The sequence below is a fragment of the Mytilus galloprovincialis genome, chromosome 10 (genome assembly GCF_965363235.1).
Source record: "Mytilus galloprovincialis chromosome 10, xbMytGall1.hap1.1, whole genome shotgun sequence".
Lineage (NCBI taxonomy): Eukaryota > Metazoa > Mollusca > Bivalvia > Mytilida > Mytilidae > Mytilus > Mytilus galloprovincialis.
In genome coordinates this window covers 36,747,920-36,768,279 of record NC_134847.1, presented here as the reverse complement: position 1 = coordinate 36,768,279, position 20,360 = coordinate 36,747,920, and the positions used below count along the sequence as shown (strand labels likewise).

Below are 20,360 nucleotides of genomic sequence, written 5' to 3'. Positions count from 1 at the left end.
AATTTTTAGGTACACAAGAATTAACTAAGGTGAAATGGGAGCTTCTGTAAACAATGTAATTAAGTTACGTTTTGTTAGTATTGCAATAAGTTGATATTTGTTATTTTAACCCATTTTGATGTCAAATTCTACCATGAAATACTTTTTAAAGGAAAGATATTTTTTTTAATTTTTGGGGTCGCACTTTTTATAGTTACTCTTTTTTTTCTGAAAATGTTATTTTTTACTCATGTGTTATATTTTGTAAATAAAGTCTTATTAGTGATTTATATTTTAATGAATAAATAAAGACAAATATCATACAAGTACAAGGCACTGATATACACATATGAATGTTCAATGTTCATTTAGTTTCCAAGTTAGAGGATGTAAGATGCTGCATCACCATACTGAATATTATTAGTTACACAGTGGGCTAGTGACCTAATACGGTATATATGGGGTCAGTAAATTCCATATGGGGTGCCAGCCCTCTAAATGCTTATTTGTCCTTCTGTCTGGTGGTGGTTCCAAGTTGGTTGTGGGTATCTGCCATCTCTTCATATCACAATTATACGTTAACTTGGTGCAGGCATTAGTTTGTGGTGCGTTGGTTAAGTATTTGGTAAACGTGATTGCAGTTTTGTCTGATAGGGTACTAATCTCCTGCTTTCGAATACCATGACTTATAATAGTGTGGTTTTGGTCTTTCACGCTGTCAGACCTTTTGTGTAGACACCTGTTTCTTGTTGAAGACTAAACATGCGCTCTTGATTCATTTATGATTTTTTGTCGTTTGGTTGCTGTCAAATTGAAACATATCCCACATCTCCTATAGTATGTGTTCCGTTTGATTAAAAAAGGTAATTATAAAGAGATAGATTATTTAAATTCCAACGATCACAAATCTAATCTAAATCCGATTTCAATTATTTCGTAAAATACGTTTTTTGACAGACATTACCTTTATCTGATTATCATAATATTCCCAGTTTAAGGAAAAGAAAAGACATTTTTTCTATATATTTTTTTACAAAGTTGCTAATGGTTTAATTATGTCGTAATTTGCTAGGTCAGTGTCGGATTCCGGGCGACATAGCGTACACTTTCCTTTTAATTTTTATTGAAATTCTATAATAAGTCCAGTCAAAATAACCATGCCAGACAGATATATGACAGATAATTTCATGAATTTCATGAATTTTTGAATTTCACAGTTCTTCCATACCCCAAATTTATGGTTAAACGTTTATAGTAACCATAGAAACAGAGAAAAAGACTAAACATAAAAACCATGAAAATGGTGTCATTGTCAGAAGAAATAAGCCATTCAAAAATGTCAAACATGTACAACTTACATTTATTCCATAATTATGCCAAAATTAGTGATCCTATACATGTACAATGTAGCTGATAGCTTATGAGAAACATTGATGACCTTCGGCTATTGTCTGCTCTGAAGTTGGGTTGTTGTCTTTTTTGGCACATTCCCCATTTCCAGTGTCAATTTTATTAGGAAGTATAAACTGAGAAACAAACCTAACCATGTTAACATTGTATCAAACTGAAATAACCTTAATCACTTAAATTATCCATGAAGGTCAAGGTCAGGTCAACCCAACCTGATAGACAAGTAGATCTTTCAAGATACTCATATACAATAAAATGTATCCAATTACATATATAAAATATACAGTATAAAAGAGCATTTCATTGATTAAGTAACAGTATATTTTACATGCAGTCATTGAACCATGAAAATGGGGTCAGGTGCAATGTACATATAATGGCAAACTGAAACATCATAACATATTAATTAGCTACTAGCATCTGAATACAAGACAAGAAACATCCATCTCTTTTAGCTTTTAAAATGTAAAGCTCTATAAAATAGCTTACATCATCACCCCAAGACTGTAATACAAATTTCTTGTATACAAAATAAAATGATACTTTGAAGTACATGTATTGTTTAATATGTTTGACTACTATTATAAAATGCCAGTTTCAGAATGAACAGTAATTTAGAAGATTATTAAAATACATGTAGATACATTCAGACTATTATAACTATACAGCAAGCTGTCATTCGACTCTAACCAACAACCATGCCAGGGCTGTAAAGCTTGTCTAGGTTGGTAAAAACTTCCATCATCATGCATATATATGACACTAACCAATAGTGATGGACCGTGACAGACCCTCATGGAAAGTAAAGGAGGTTTAACACTCCCTGGTGGTACATGTAGCCAACAATAGCAATGGCAGCATAGAAACTCTTATTATATCCAAATTCTTATTTCAAATGAATAATTATCCAAGGTGAATCAGATGATGTATGATCATGATGCTGCACTTTTAGTATTGACAATGATTGATATTCACTGAAACTAGAAATTTCCATTATTCCAATTTTCTATTCTTAATGATATAACTATCCAAGATAATCATGGAATTAAGATATGATGCACTACTAATATTTCTAGAAAACTTTAAATTCTCTTTATTTCAAATTGTTAATATTACTTATTTCAAATATTATATATAATCAACAACAAAAGACAGTCGAAAAGTCTGAAACGATATTTAACATCTTCAAAATTTGACTTTAATGAAACTGTGCCAATTGTAAAAAAATGTACCGATAAACGTTGTATGACTTGTCCAAATTTAATAGAAGGAAGTTCAATTAATTTCAAAAATGGAAAACATTTTACTGTTAAGCAAAATATGTCTTGTAAAAGTTCAAACGTCATCTATTCTATCATATGTTCAAATTGTGCGGAATTCTATGTTGGAGAGACAAAAAATGAACTGCGGACTAGAATGACTTTACATAGACAGCAAACAAACCATTAGGATTTAACACTCATCAGGGCAAACGACCATTTCCATCGTTGTTCTAATGGACGATTTAAAATATTTCCATTGTATATGGTCAATCGTCAAAATGATTTTCTCCGGAGGAAGAAAGAAGAATTATTCATAAACATTCTCAACCCGGGATTAAATGATAAATGATATTCTAATTTTAACGTAACATTTTAAAGTCTTAAAATGACATTAGTAGTCTCCCTTGTATTTGTTAACGTCATACTATTGTTAACGTCAATCAATTGTTTTATTTATATACAAGTCACATTACCTGAAGATCTGCGGAAGCAGTGAAAGTACTAGTAAAAAAGTGATGCATTGAAACCGTTATTATCTTTTAATAATTTATATATATATATCAAAGGTATGCTCTGTCACCAAGTAATGTAGTACATTGTATTTCCTACATTTTTTCTATGAATTGTAAGTTTGCTATTTGTTCAATTCACAATTCTCTTTTTGTCCAATCAGATCATCCCATCAACTGTACATCATGACATAATGCTGTTAGCTCTATCAACGTTATTTCCAAACCAATAAGTAACACAAAATTATGAATGAATCCACCATTTCACAATTTATAGCTTCAGGTACAAATGAGGTACCATATGAGAGTAACTTAGTGACACTATATATTTCCTATATATACATTGATATACATGATATATGCCGCTTCATAATCTGGCTGGGAATCATGCTCAAACCAATGTGATATCTTATCTACAAAAAAAATATACATTAAGAATAAAGTATTTATTATATATAAACTTGTATTTATCTACAAGAAAAACTAGCAATCATAATTTGCTTGACAACAAAGTTTAATAATGTAAAGAAATGAATTTATGACTATACAATTTAATTGATAAGTCCCTTATGAAAAGAAGAATAAAACCCTTTTTTGAGGTTCTATTTCTAAAACAAAATGTTCTCTCTTTCTACATCAATGTTTTCTTAGGTGTATACTTCATTGAAGGGTTACTGTCTAATAGAGGCTATAGCACTATACTTGTTGTGATCAATTTATAATACTTTTTTATTTTAAAATAGAATTTGTTGAATATTACTACCAACGTGACATGGTGACAAAGCAAATAGTATTTATAAGATTCTTCTTCTTCTTCTATCCATCAACATACTGATGATAACGTGTCGGGCACTTATTTAACTATGCCGCGCATGCGTGGGATCTAATTTTTATTTAGTCATGGCAGTCATGACAGTGAATAATATACAAAAGATAAAAATAAAAATTTCAACATAATTTCTTTTTCTTGTTATAACATATATTTAAGTTCAACAAAATTTAGAGCATAACAAATCATTTATAACAAAATAATGAATCATACCCGGTTAAATCTTAAATTTATTATCACAAAAGATGAAAAGTGTTAAAAATTGTTGTTAACGACGCAATGCCGTCTCATCATTTGGAATCAGGCATGTCAGGGCACAATATCAATATACTCTTTTTTTTGCCCCGGGCAATTTTGAGGTTATTGCATATACAAACCCAAGCCTTGAACATGTTGAAGGTATTCATAACACATATGTGACAATTATAATTATTGTACATCACCCACCAGTGGCTATATAAATAGGTATATCATCGTCGTAACTAGTTCGAGATTACTCTGACGTCCAAACGGCTGTTTTGCCAGACAAGCTTGTCTCGGACTACATCGTAACATGCGAAGATTGGTTGGTTATTGGTTAATAAAAAAAAGTGACAAATATTTCATGCAAATTTAGGACGTGACAGTTATCAATACATTAACATACAATATGTAGGATTACTCGATCAGGGGTTTAGGTCTTGTAACTGTTGTATAGGCCATCCCGCACAACCATACCATTGTGAATACCCCACATGTCAATGCATGTTAGGCAATAACCAGGGGTGGATCCAGCCATTTTTAAAAGGGGGTTTAAACCATACTAGTTTATATGTAACTTTTTACATCATGCATTGATCTTCCAAAAAACATGAAAAAGGGGGGGGGGTCCAATCACAGGAACAATCTTTTAACAAGCCAAAATTCTTACTTTGCCTTTGAACAGGCTACTATCCAAGAGTGTGGAGTATTGGAACGTCGATTCATACCTGTATGCACAAATTTAACAAATGTGAACATTTTTCCTTCAAACTCTTGGGTGATGATCCATGATCAATGATTATTCTGATAGACATGTATTAAAATATTCATTTCGACTCACCAATTGCAATTTCCAGCTCAGCTTATATTGTACTATAGTTTCCTTCTACCATGTCAACGATTTTGTGTAAAATAAGTTAGCTATTAGAAGCGATGACACTGCCGACACACATGCGAAATGAATGCAACAAAAATAAAGAGGGTACGGTAACGTTAAATCGTTTACGGGCGAAGAATTATTTTCCGTTTTTAATTAAACTTGTCAGATTTGATTAATTATCGTCGAAAAATGTCCCTAATGGATAGTCACTCAAATTAAACCAGCTTTATTATGCTGTATGCATGTAATATATATGTAACCTGGTCTTTAAATGTACTTTAAGTACAGTGTCTGACGTATTTATAAACATTTTCTTGATTATTTATCCTATTTCAAATATAAATTTGAATGAATTTATAAGCCTTTTTCTGCTATAATATTCAAACTTTAATTTTTAACGAAGGCTTCTGGTATGTAGTTTTTTTTACAAAAGGCTCTGGAATTATAGACACATTAAAAAATAAAGATGGAAAGTCAAACGCATGAGTCTGGCAAAAATAAAGTTAACGGACAATGTCATGACAATAAACGGAAAACGATAAAAGACAGAGTTATATCTATATATTTTTTTCCCTGCCTCAAATTTACTCAAATGCAATTTATATAGGTAACATAAAAAGATAAATGATAATGCATTCATTTACAATATTTAAAAATAGTTACATCTTAAATTAATTTAACATATTAAGATCACGTTTTCAAGTGTTCACGGCCGACATCCGTTATTATTAAATAAGGGTGTAAAAATGAATGACAAATTCTTCACCACGTACGGCAGTCTGTAATTGCATATAAAACGTATTGCAATCACTTGTAAACCATTAAATATAAAGGTTCAGGTGCTTATATTCAATAATCAAATATTATTTCGGCAATCCGTTTTTTTTTTAGTCAATTCGCGGCGATTTGTGCAGCAGTATGACTTTGAGCTACTTTTTTATTTATATAATTATAAAACAGTGTTAAATAATTAAATAGGAAGAAGTTAGAATTCAAATTGAATATTTGTTTTATTTAAATAACATGATTAAGGGGACGTGGTAGACTTTCAGTTAAAAAAATCGTCTTCTTTCACAGTTTTATTTTATTCTTGAAAGGGGAGCAACCCCTGATAAATAATGGGAAAGTTTCACTCGTTTTGTGTCCAAATTATCAAAATCTGAACACGACTGGACACAGTCTGACAACATCTTGACGTCAGTTTGTATCCATGGTCTGTTTTGGTCTGACACGGTCTTAACGGATCTAAACAGCTCGCTAGAAGATACAGTCTTAAATATCTTGACATGCCTTAACGGGACTAATTTACCTAATGAGACTATCGATCCGAATGGAGACTTAACGATCTGACAAATCTTGACGTTTTCCTCTAGCGGTAAATCCAGTCAATTAAGATACGATCAGACCAAAATGACCGTTTCAGACTGAAATCGTGCTACTAGTGATATGTCAATATATTTTTCGGTTGTAGTTGTACCTTCTGTACACGCCTCCTTTATAAAAAAAATATATAATTCATCCAGTAGTTATTTTGTATCTCTGTCTTCCAGCTCAATCCCGCTATTTATTTTGATTATATAATCAGTTTAACAATCAACATTTAGGTAAACACAACCACATTATTAAATTTATTAGATTTTAACCGCTCGAAACGGTCCAGAAACAACAAGGGCAGTCGCATAAACAATTTGAATATTCCCGTTAAATTATCGAACTGTCTTGGATTAAACGACTTCAAACAGCTTATCCCCTGGGTCTAAATGACAATATACTTGGACAAGGGAACATATCTACTACTTCCTCTAATGATATCATGAATATTATTGATAAAAAACAACGAAATAATAGGTCTCATGGGAAACGTATCAATCGAAATCAACGAGTTAAACATCGTATAAATTATACACTTGATAATCTCCTATCTATATTTAAAAATAATGGTAGGCATCAATTATTATGTAAACTGGCTCAAATACCCATAAGTTTATTACACGATATTTTCATAGAGTGTGACACCATCTCATTCTTCAACCCACTGTATGAATTTTCTCGTATAATTACAGCTTTTTGCCACCATAAGCTGTTCCCGCGTATCGACAAACCTGAAGATCATTAACGTCATGTTTTGAAAATTAAATATATTAGCAGAGGTATTGATTTTATCAACTTATCTAGTATATTTAATGACTCTACCGTTCAAAACTTTATACCTCCCTATTTTGACAATATAGAACCACCTATAATTTCATTCACATACAAAAAATCCAGCAGAAGTTTAATTTTTAATTATACGTCAGTTACATCAGACGTGAATATAGATAGTAATACTTGAAACTGTGAATCGTCGAAGTTTAGATATGTTCCCTATGGCCATGTTATTACAGGGGACCTCAATATTTTCCAGGACAGAGAGGTTAAAATTTTTTTTACAAAAGGACAAAAAATCGTCCTCCATCTAAAATAGATTGGAAAGAGTGTCGTCAAGTCACCAAAGATGCTCTTTCCTCGTTTTGTAAAAAATGTCGTAAACGGGAAAAATCTGATAAAAAATCTCTTGATTTTTATCTAAATAAATGTATGAATGTGGTAGATAAGAGAATATCACATTTTGAAAATAATTTAGAAGTAAGTAATAGAGTACATAATACACCTATTTCCAGAATAAGAAATAAACTTCAAATACTTTCAAAGCGGCTTGTGTTTGTACCGGCCGACAAAGCAGCCAACAATGTGGTGGTGGTATGCCGTAAATACTACACGGACGTTCTTAAGAATGCAATTTTAAATTCATCTACATTCAAGTCCATCTGCTCCACAGAGAGTCATATAGTAAACAAGGATAGCACAACCACATCAAAGCTTAAGGCTTCTTCTGAACATTTGAAGGTCCCTACTATGTATTGGCTACCTAAACTATACAAAAAACCATTTAAATATCGTTTCATCTCGGCCTCTAGTAAGTGTTCTACAACTTATCTTTCAGTGCTCTTAACTAGTTCATTAACTACTATTAAAGAGCTTATCATAAACTATTGTAATAAAATATATGAACATTTTTGGAGTGTAAAATTTTTTTTGGATGTTTTTGATAAATTTCGTGCTTTTGATGGTCCTTTTGATTCTGTTAATAGTTTTGATTTTTCTACTCTTTACACTACACTTCCACACTATCTTATTAAACAAAAGTTTTCCTATTTAACTAAATGGTCGTTTGGTAAAGCTGAATGTAGATATATTTGCTGCAACTCATTTAAAGCCTTCTTCTCAAATGAGAAAGGTAAATATGCTAGATATACTTACTGGAGGTGTGATAAGATGATTGAAGCTGTTAATTTTCTCCTTGATAATATTTATGTACGTTTCGGCAACAAAGTTTATCGACAGGTTGTAGGTATCCCCATGGACACTAATTGTGCCCCTTTAATAGCAGACTTGTTTTTGTACTGTTACGAATCACAGTTTATGACTAAACTCAGTAAAGACCCGTCGAAATTGCATTTAATTGATTAATTCAACAACACTTACCGTTATCTTGATGATATTTTTTCGTTAAATAATCAAGAAATTTCTCTATATACTGCTGAAATTTACCCCAAGGAACTTACTTTAAACAAATCAAATTTATTCGGTAATAACTGTCCTTTCCTGGATTTTGATATTTCGGTTTTAAACGGGAAACTCCACACTAAAATTTACGACAAAAGAGACGATTTTTCGTTCCCTATTGTTAATTTTCCATTTTTAGATGGTGATGTTCCTTTGGCACCAGCTTACGGTGTTTATATTTCAAAACTTGTTCGCTATGCCCGTGTCTGTTGTGACGTTTTTGATTTTAACGAACGCAACCTATGTATTACTGGTAAATTATTAAACCAGGGATCTCGTTACCATAAATTACTTAAAACCTTTACTAAATTTTTCCATAGATATAAAGATTTGGTTTTGAAGTTTGGTTGTACCTGTAGAAAACTTATTTCAAACGGGATAGCACATCCTCATTTTTACCGAAATGTTGTTAACCGTTCCAGGAAATTTAGAAATGATCCATGTAAACTCGTCGTTCCTTTAAATAAACTTATTCTAAAAGGTGACCTATTCAACACTGTTATAAGATCATTGAATATTGTTTTTTTGGTATAAATATTGATTTTATTATCAGTAAATTAAAAGCTAACTAAATATTACTAGTATGTTATATACATATACATATTCATGGATCTACAATCTGTCGATACCTGTAACTTGGCATTGCACAAGGTCATGTTTTTCTCTGGCTGTTTATGACGTCTTTACACTAAATCCATTGGATGTTGCATGTGTACGTATTGATAGTTTAGTCTTAGATGCAGGATTTTTTTATTAGTTGTTATTGCACACAAAAACAAATATTACTAAGTAATTATATTTTACTTGAATTAAGTATTCTTTTTTATTACTCATTACTAGGAACTACTTACCAATTACTCACTATTACTAGCAATTACTTATTTTTACTAGATATGAAAATAGTTACTTGAAACAAGTAATTGTTTTACTGAAAAAGTGTGTCTTTCAAAAAAATTACTTAAATTAAAACAAATACTAATAATAATTTTACTCACTTGAGTAAATGAATTACTTAATCCATATTTATGTAATAATTTACCCGTACTGTTTTTAGTAGAAAGAAATAACTTAGATTAAGTCATATATTCCGGAACTACACATGTTTTTAAAATTTATACTAAAAAGTTGTATGAAAGTTACTGGAATTACTTCTGAAAACATGGAACTAAAACTTGTTATTACTAAGTAAATGTGTAGGTTAAGGCACTGTATCATGTTGGTTTCTTGCATAAGGCTTATTATATATATAATAAATGCTTCCTATGAAATTTGACTCCATAATTTAACAATTTCAACAATATGTAGGTTTTTGTCTGAAAATTGCATAATTTTGGATAACAATTTTCTTTAAACAGGCAATTATTCCAACTTGGAAATATTTTTAATTATATGGAATTTGCATAATTTCCTGTGCTTGAAAGTTTTTATAAATTTCACGTATATTCTGTATTTTAATGTTCAGTGTGGCGCCCAACACTTTCTATTCCAAAGTAGATAACACATTTTCAATAGAATGTACTGTGCTGCGCAGAAAACTATCTATACAAAATACATTGTATGGAAAGTATTGTGCAATGCTTAAAAATAATAATGCAGAATAAACATGGAATTTCAAGCACAAGAAATCATGCAAATTACATAATTAAAAATAATTCTAAATTGAAAAAATAGCCTGTTTTAGATAATACTTTGAAATGCATAAAAAGTTTGATCGGAATTACTTAGTATAAGAATTACTAGTCATTACTTAACCTATTTTCATATCAAAATATCTTCAAATTATTATTATCTATTTTTAATATAATTTTTATAATGTAAAATAACATGACTTATTTGGCCCAAAAATTACTGCAAATTTACAAGGTATCATACATTGTCTTAAATAATTGAAAACTTGACTAAGGTATAAGGTACTAAGAAAAACAAAGCAAATTTGACATCGAAAAAGTTACCATGGCAACAAGTCATGACTTAATTTGCATATTATGTTAAATTTCGTGATTTTCCTTGTTTTTTCATCAAATTTTAAGTATATTTTAGATTGAAAAAGTATGTGCGCACCCAAGAAACAACTTTATGTTTGGTGAGATTATGCCAATAGTTATCATAAAGCAGGATGTTTCCATAACAGAAATAAAGATTGAAAACTGCATAAATTCTGTATTTTTTCATCGTATTTGTGAAAACAGTACATATTGTGACGTAACTGTGACGTCATCAGATAAAAATCTTTATGTTTTCATTTATATTTCTTCACCCGATGCATTTCTTAACATTATGTGCCAATTTGAAATGGTTATCAAACATTTTATTTTCTTGGGCCAAAACTAGGCCTTAATGCCCATACTCCTTAACTATTTATTTTAAATGTACAAAATTGTATAATATTTCCTGTATTTTTAAAAAGTAGTTTTTGATTTGAGACTGAAAAAATATTCGGCCAATCAGAATTAAGGTTTCATTTGACTTTGGTTATACCCCAGTCCCACTAGGCCACGATCGCACTACGATCTGTGAAAAAAATGAAAATTTTGATGATCGTAGTACGATCTTGTAGATCGCAGTAAGGTCGTATCACGGTCGTGGTGAGGTCTTCAAGATCGTGATGAGCGTGGCCAACTTTGAACATGTTCAAAACAATCGTGGTGCGGTCGTGGCCAAATTAGGTCGTAGTAGAAGCGTAGTGAGAGCGCACTAAGATCGTAGTAAGATCGCAAAGGTCGCTGTACCATCGTAGTGAGAGCGTAGCGGAAGCGTGATTCTATTCGGAGAAACTGCGCTACGATCTCATTGCGACGTTATTACGACCTCACTACGATCATCACGTTCTCACCGCGACCAAACTACGCTTCCACTACGACTATACCACACTGTTCACGACCATAGTACGATTCTAGCACACCCTTGCCGTCCTCATAACGCTCTTCTTACGACCTGACTACGTTCTCAATACGACCAATATTCTCATTGTCATTTTCCCATAAAATATATTAATTCTCTCCAGGTTTTGTTTGTCTGTATGTAATTGGGACTTCTTGTCCATTTTATCTAACGGCTCAACCATGCTTCTTGTTTTCATATAGATTATACCGTTGGTTTTTCCGTTTGAATTGTTTTACACTTAGTCTAGTAATTTGTGGGGCCTTTTATATCTTGCTGTTCGGTGTAAGCCAAGGCTCCGTGTTGAAGGCCGTATCTTGGCCTATAATTGTAACTTTAAAAAATTGTTACTTGGATTGAGAGTTGTCTCATTGGCACTCATGCCACATCTTCCTATATCTATTGACACATCTGTTTCATATCTGCTAAGCCTATGGTTCACTAACATTTCGTCATTTCAGCTTTATGGACCAGCAATAGGTTGTAATTTAGGATGTAAAATTGATCACGATTCGTTACTATCAGAGCTCCATCTGCCTCTACATCGACCCTAACACCACACCCACGTGTTCTAGTAGATTTTGGTGGCTTGATTGTATTTTTTCGAGAAATCTACGTATTAATTAGAAATAGAACTGAAGGAATGATACTGTATTGATATGGAACACGATGTTGACGTTATTGCTGAGAGCGTAGTAAGATCGCGGTTTGAACGTAGTGTAATCGTAGTAAGAACGTGCTATAATCGCAGTAGAACCGTGGTAAGATCGTGTTGCAATCGGATAACTCGTGGCATGGTCGTAGTGAGAACGTCACGAGCGTAGAAAGATCTTGATAAGCGTAGTAAGGTCGCAGAATAAGCGCGGTGAGAACGTGTTATAGTCGTAGCGGGATCGTTGTAGAAGCGTAATGAGGACATAGTAGCATCGTGAAAGCAACGAAAATTTACATTTTCATGCCGCTCATACCGCGACCTCACCACGATCTGAATTTAATTTAGATCGCGGTGAGCGTGGTGCGATCGTGGTATAGTGGGACTGGGGCTTAAGCTATTTTTGAAAATCTTAGCAGATATGAAACAGATGAGTTTAGCCCTTTTCAACTGATTTTTATAGTTCGTTCTTATGTTGTACTGTAATACCACTGTCCCAGGTTAGAGGGAGGGTTGGGATCCCGCTAACATGTTTAACCCCGCCACATCATTTATGTATGTGCCTGTCCCAAGTCAGGAGCTTGTAATTCAGTGGTTGTCGTTTGTTTATGTGTTACATATTTGTTTTTCGTTCATTTTTTTTACATAAATAACGCCGTTAGTTTTCTCGTTTGAATTGTTTTACATTGTCTTATCTGGGCCTATTATAGCTGACTATGCGGTATGGGCTTTGCTCATTGTTGAAGGCCGTACGGTGACCTATAGTTGTTAATATCTGTGTCATTTTGGTCTTTTGTGGATATTTGTCTCATTGGTAATCAAACCGCATCTTCTTTTTTATAAGATAACTGATTTGTATAGATCATTCTTATGGTGTACAGTCACACCACTGTCACAGGTAAGGGGGAATGATGGGGATCCGTTTTTTGTTTTGTTTAACCCCGCCTCATTCAGTATGTATGTGCCTGTCCAAAGTCATGAGCCTGTAATTCAGTGCTTGCCGTTTGTTGCCGTGTTACATATTTGTTTTTCAGTCATTTCTTTATACATTAATTAGGCCGTTCATATTTCCGTTTAAATTGTTTTACAGATTCTGATATTATACCTTTTTAAGCTGACTTTTCGGTTTGAGCTTTGCTCGTTTTTGAAGGACATACGGTGTCCTATATCTGTTTATTTCTGTGTCTTATGGAGTTTTGTTACATTTGCAAACTTACCACATCTTCTTTATTATATATAATAAACATCAACTCTATATCATTAAATATTAAACAAGATGATTAAGGGAAGTAATTTCTGGGCATATTGAAAGAATATATAATGAAATGAATTAAGTTTACGGATAAATGATCTTTTATAAACATGAAATCATTTACACATTGCATTATGCATGTTATGTTCATAAACAAAAATTTAAAACGTTCGACCATTATTCCAATATCTTTAAAATGTTAAATGTTATTCAAAATGTTTCAGATATATTGTATTTAAAATGTTCAACACTATCTTAATCATAATCGAGTCTTGAAAATAATTCAGTGAACCTTTTTTTTTCGTAAATTAAAAATGTCACCTTTGCTTTGTTGAAACATAAATTCAATATAATATAACTACCATTAAGATACAGGTAGCAATCCTTGAAAACCTTTAAAAAGGGAATTGATAAGATTTGACACACAATAAGCACTTAAATAATATCGAATTACCTCAGTACATGTGTGTTTTACAGGTTATAAGAAACCCGTTTTCTTCTTAAACTTGTGAACTGAAAAGGCCTTGTGATTTAAATTTTACAGGATGTTGTTTGTTTTTTTAATTTATGATAATTAAGTTAAATTTATATTTGATAATTCAGGATAATTAAAAGTTTTGTTTTAAAAAAATTCCATGCCAAACAACATGAACAAGAAGTACTTTAATCTGGCTTTATTACCCTCAGTACGGGGATTGTTTTCAGGTGGTAAAATGATGTTTTTAAACAAGAATTAGACTTTAGTATCACCGAGGTCCACTTTGTATAGGAAAAGAGGAAGCATTCTGAAAATGTACGCACGATCAATAATTTCTGTGTCATTTTGGTCTCATGGGATCATGAAAACACGATTTCTTTAGAGTTGGTTTCTTTTATTTACTCGGGAACGTTATTGTGAAGACTCGTGTCATCATGAATGTTACATTTTGATTTCGAAAAGAAGGTGGATTTTAGAATGATGCGATATTTCTGTTAGCCAATCATAATAACGTAGTATAATTAAAACATACACGCACTGTAATTATTATTAACAGTTAAAATGACGAAAAAAAAGTAGAAGTAATTTGGTCAAGTATGGTTCAGACTGGCTGAAAATCAGTACAGTCCAGTTCAGATACAGGCCATTTCAGACTTTCCCTGGTTTGTAGTGATTGAAGTTGAACTGAGTCATTGATATATATTCATATTGAATGTTTATCATCACCATTCTTTGATCAATTTAAAGGACAAAGGTTTATAACGGTCAAATCTAAACACACAACTTATCTGTCAAATAAAGGATGTCATGTCCAATTTATAGTATATTTTCTACAGAAACTGTAAAATTTCAAAATCATAAACTGTTGTAATCTTGGTAACAAAATTCAAAACTTAAAATTTTAAAGTGATCAAACATTTGCCATATGTTACTTTCTTATTAAACAAAAATAACGTCGATACAGATACGGGCTAACGAACGAGTAAGAATACGAAAACACCATAGGATGAGGCCAAATAAACATTGGAGAAATTTTTTGTTAAAAATATAATCGGACGATAAAAGATGACGGACATTAGGTGACGAAAAGAAAATTATTCTTGTGAAGAAAAAAGCAAACACAAGTGTCAACCAAATTCTACACAGAAAACCAAACACGAGTATATAAAAAACGATATACAAATGCCGGAGGTAAGCTCGAGTTATTTTAATACGAATAAGAAATCATTCTGGTACACCGTGTAGAACGCCACATGCGGGGTGTCGGCTATGTTTGACATGGGGTGGCAATTTTGAAGCGACGAAAAAGTAACAAGGTAAGTTCAAGCATCAAAATTTCTTATTTCTAGAACTCTCAGTACCATATAATGTATTGCACGGAAGGAACCGCAACATAATCTATTTCATGAAAGCAGTCGTTTTCAGGACTCAGTTTTCTCAAACACCTCGCCCTAGTTTTCCGTGTTGCAGATTCTGAGGCTTTATATGCAAATTTCGGTATAAAAAACTACTTTACACAGCCATCCCCCGTATCATTTATATAGAATTGTATTCCTCTCATTGACTTATACCAAATACCAGTTTCTTAGTTAAAATTAATTGGTTTTAAAACTGTTATTCATCAAAATATAAAGTGTCGCTTGGGGTGTTAGATTTTGCGTCGCAAGGGGTAGAGGCTTGTCATAAAAAATAATATTAGTCTTCATATGATACATTTTATTTCAAACACATCTACTTTACCATGACAAAACAAGGATTTTTCATTTTGCCTGTTTTTGGTCTTATAAAATATATGCTTTTGATTTCATTCACATCTACTTTACCATGACAAAATAAGGGTTTTTCATTTTGCCTGTTTTTGGTCTTATAATAGTTATCAAAGGTACCAGGATTATAATTTAGTACGCCAGACGCGCGTTTCGTCTACATAAGACTTATCAGTGATGCTCATATCAAAATATTTATAAAGCCAAACAAGTACAAAGTTGAAGAGCATTGAGGATCCATAATTCCAAAAAGTTGTGCCAAATACATCTAAGGTAATCTATGCCTGGGTTAAGGAAATCCTTAGTTTTTCGAAAACATGTGCTTTTGATTTCATTCATAGTAACAAAATGGCTTAAAATATTTAGTTTTCAAGCTGGTAAACGATTTCTTTTCCTTTTCAGTCAATATCATGGTAAAAAAAGTCAAGGCTATGGCTCAATAAACCAAAACATCACAAAATAGTCCTCAATATAAGATATGCCCGAAACCTCCACCAGCCAAAATGCATCATAGTTCATCACCAGGTTCATCTAAAAAGCACTCGTGCACGCCGCAAAAATCCATTACTCCTAAAAGAATTAGAACACTCTCTTCAATGAAACACTCACCGGCATCTTTTTCAGCGAATGACAACACAACTTCAAGTAATCCTGAAGACGATGATACTACAATTGTCAATGAGAAAACAACGACTTGTACACAAATATACAACGGAACAGGTTTACAAGAAAAAATGATTCAAGACAGTTATTTCGTTCGTAATCGCCCAGCTAGAACTATCCGTTTTCTGTTGCACATCTATCATTTCATATCTACTTTGAAGGTCTACTCTGACTATATACATATCTCTAAATGAACCGGACTTGAATAAAATTTGAAGAATTTGATGTAACCTGTGTTTTTCTAGGTTAAATTTCTGTTACATTTATGTTCATATTTGTGTAGGTGTGTTTGAATTTAAAAAGTATCAGATAGAGATCGATTTATAAGAAAATGTATTCTTTTTTATGACAAGCCTCTACCCCTTGCGACGCAAAATATGACACCCCAAGCGACACTTTATATTTTGATGAATAACAGTTTTAAAACCAATTAATTTTAACTAAGAAACTGGTATTTGGTATAAGTCAATGAGAGGAATACAATTCTATATAAACGATACGGGGGATGGCTGTGTAAAGTAGTTTTTATACCGAAATTTGCATATAAAGCCACAAAATCTGCAACACGGAAAACTAGGGCGAGGTGTTTGAGAAAACTGAGCACTGAAAACGACTGCTTCTGCTTTCAGGAAATAGATTATGTTGCGGTTCCTTCCGTGCAATACATTATATGGCACTGAGAGTTCTAGAAATAAGAAATTTTGATGCTTGAACTTACCTTGTTACTTTTTCGTCGCTTCAAAATTGCCACCCCATGTCAAACATAGCCGACACCCCGCAAGTGGCGTTCTACACGGTGTGGTAGGTGACACACAATTTTAAATTCACAGAACCATAATATGAGTGATGTCAAGATCGCGTTAAATGATTATGGGAAAGACATACGTGGCCGTTTATGATTAAGATAGTCAATAGCCTTGACCCAAATCATAATTTTATTCATAAAGCTGTTGATGTGGTTTTATCAATCCCCCCCCCCCCCGCAAAAAAAAAAGAAATGGTAACCTCACCATTAAGAACCAGTTTTAATTTTAATTTAAAAGATTTATTTAAAAGTATACGTACTACAGTCTGTCCATTTCCAAATAGGACGATGGAAAAAAGCTACAAAAAAATAATAATCAACAAATCAATGCAATCCGCTTTCTGTTTAAAGTTTGAGCTTGTATGTACATTGAATTATGTCTTATCTATTATATACATGTCTTTTGATTAATTATTTGGCATTTTATAACAGGAATACTTAAAATTTAGTGTACACCTTTTTCTTGCGAAAGAGTCCACTGGGTTATATTTGCATATTCGAAAAACCTTAACATGGTTTTGTTACTAATAAAACTTCAATTTATGTTGTATGAGTTTTACACAAATTTTTATTTTAGTCAATTCCTTTTAATTTTTGAGTTCATATTTGGCTTATTATAACACTGCGGAAATCAACATACTAAAGTCGATAAACAGTTTGCTAAATCATTTATACAGTTATAATAAAGAAGTTCAAACAGCATTCAGTGCATATAACATCAGTTGAGTTACATAGATATATTCTAAAATTATCAATTAGTTAGACACAATGTCTTAGGCATTTAATAATCATCAGGTCACAAAACCTAAATTATGTAGAGAAAAACATGTATAAATAAAACAGACCTTCCTTTTTCCGTAGTCGTGAATGCCATATTAATGAGAATAGGTGAATATCAAGCTTTCTGGAATTTATGAAATTTAGTGATATGACATCATCAGGGTTTCCCCTGGGTCAATTATTTTTTTCGCCACCTCTTTCGCCAAAACAATATATTTTTCGCCACTTTATTATTTTTTTCGCCAAATAACACAAATATATTTTTCTTTTAAAATTTTCCTTTTTTTCCAGCCCCCCCCCTAAATAAGAAGTGTTTTTTACAACAAAACGAAGCATCTTATCACTTGGAATTAATCCCTCGTGTAGGGTGTAGTCATTACATTGAAGGGTTACTCTCATGCCAACCTTTTGAATAGATTTCTTCATAACGACAGTTTTCTTTTCTAGACCATCGTAGATAAGTAAAACTATATGCTTGAAACACGTGTGTCACTGAAACGACTTTGAAGTACCCACTCAAATCAATGATCTATATGAAAGTTAAATGATAAAGTTTTAAATCAGAGGCCTTTCTTGCTTTTGAACATTTTTCGTCATAACAACAATTTTCTTGTCTGGACTTTCATTAAAAGAAGGAGAGGAAGCGTAAAATTTTTGCTTCGAACACGTGCGTAGCAAAGTGGTTAATAAATTCCTTTTGTGACATGTGACAGATGCCATTTAACTATATCATTTTGTCATATCATACGATCAACACCTTTATTAATTAGTCCTTTGATGTCGATAGCTATGAATGCAATCAGCTGATTATTGATTTTCTGTCAAAATCTTAACGAGTTCAAGGTGAATTCCGAGTATTGTCTGATCGGTATAGTCAGAGAAACCCGAAAATAGTAAATAAACAAGATGGCTGAAAATAAATCGTTAAATATATTTCTTTCGCCAAACTCTTTCGCCAATGACGAATTTTAATCGCCATAATTATTATTTGTTCGCAAGTTGCGAAAATGGCGACCGCGAGCGGAAACCCTGGACATCATCGATATACTTAGTATTTGAAACAGACGAAATGGAGCGGATGCATTTTAATTTATTCGAGAACGTTATGTTTTGATTTAGCTTTACATTATTATTACATAGTTCGTGACATAAAACGAGACACTTACACTTTTTTAATTAGGACTAGAAGACTTGTTGGAAATGCTAGTTCTGTTATTCGTGCATATAACATTTGGGTACGGTTTCGCAAAGAAAATAATGTTGTGTAACTTTTGTATAAGCGTTTCCATTTTCTGGTTTTAGTAGTAATTTCATTCATCAGTAATATATCACTGTCTTATGTACGCGATATTTGGGTCCTTTGGCTAATAAAAAATGGTCATGATAAAATTGGCCTTAATTAATGTGCAGTATCCTTGTTGATATTCGTTCTATTTGTTTCGATTATCAATCGTGCATTTGAGGGGTTTGGGTAATGAAAAACATCAATAAGATGTAGTGTTAATTTTGGGACATTTAGGTTTTATGTTATGTATGAAGTTTTGCTGGAAATGTTCAGTAGGAGGAGATCTGAAAATTATTCTTGGTGAGTCAACATAAAACGCACATGAAAATTACATAAAATGGTATTTTAAATGCGAAAACGAATTTAAAAAAGAAGGGGTCTATAGTAGTTTTGAATAAAAATTACTTATTTTGTTGTGATGATATACGTCAATGCAAAATAATCCAGAATTATAAACATGCAATAAATTTTAATGATAAATGACAACGAAAGGAAAATACCATTGGTATCATAAGTATACGCATGCTATAGAAAAAGTTTGAGAACTGACATTTTTTTTAATGAATTGAATTTAAGTTTTTCAATTAAAATATAAAGGAAAAAGCAACAGAGAAACTATCAGGAATTCCCCATCCAAACGGTATGACTCGTTGAACTAGAAATGTTATTAAAGTGCAACAGATATTCCATCACCTTAGACAATGCTCCTGATTTAAATCGTTAAATTAAGTTTTTAATGACATAACAAGATAACCAAAATTGTTTTAAAACAACCAATGTATTCAAACAAGCAACTGAACTAAAACAATATATGTACATTTTTTGTACTTACGAAATATTCCTGTATCTGAAATGACATAAAAGTGGATTGGGGTCTTTATCAAAATCCAATTAATTTTGAAAATAATTTGTCAAAATGTAGTTTTCATTATTTTTTTTCCAAAATATATTTATTAGTATGGTTCATCGGAATTTTTTGTAGGTTGTCCACAATTGTCAGATTTTGTACAGAAAATGTAAAGATAATATAATAATCGGTAGTTTTAAAAAGAAGAAACAAGAAAATGTATAGACTATGCATAGA

General features: G+C 32.1%; 1 long non-coding RNA gene across 1 annotated transcript in view; it reads right to left on the bottom strand.

Annotated features, from left to right (window-relative positions):
- The window catches only part of LOC143049125 (uncharacterized), a 32,404-nt gene extending 12,281 nt beyond the window's left edge, over nt 1-20,123 (bottom strand). The window contains exons 1-2 of the long non-coding RNA XR_012970075.1: nt 20,109-20,123; nt 17,472-17,510 (exon numbers count right to left, since the gene is read on the bottom strand). This is a non-coding gene — a long non-coding RNA (uncharacterized LOC143049125). The remainder of the gene's footprint in view (nt 1-17,471; nt 17,511-20,108) is intronic.
- Between the last annotated feature and the right edge of the window lie 237 nt (nt 20,124-20,360).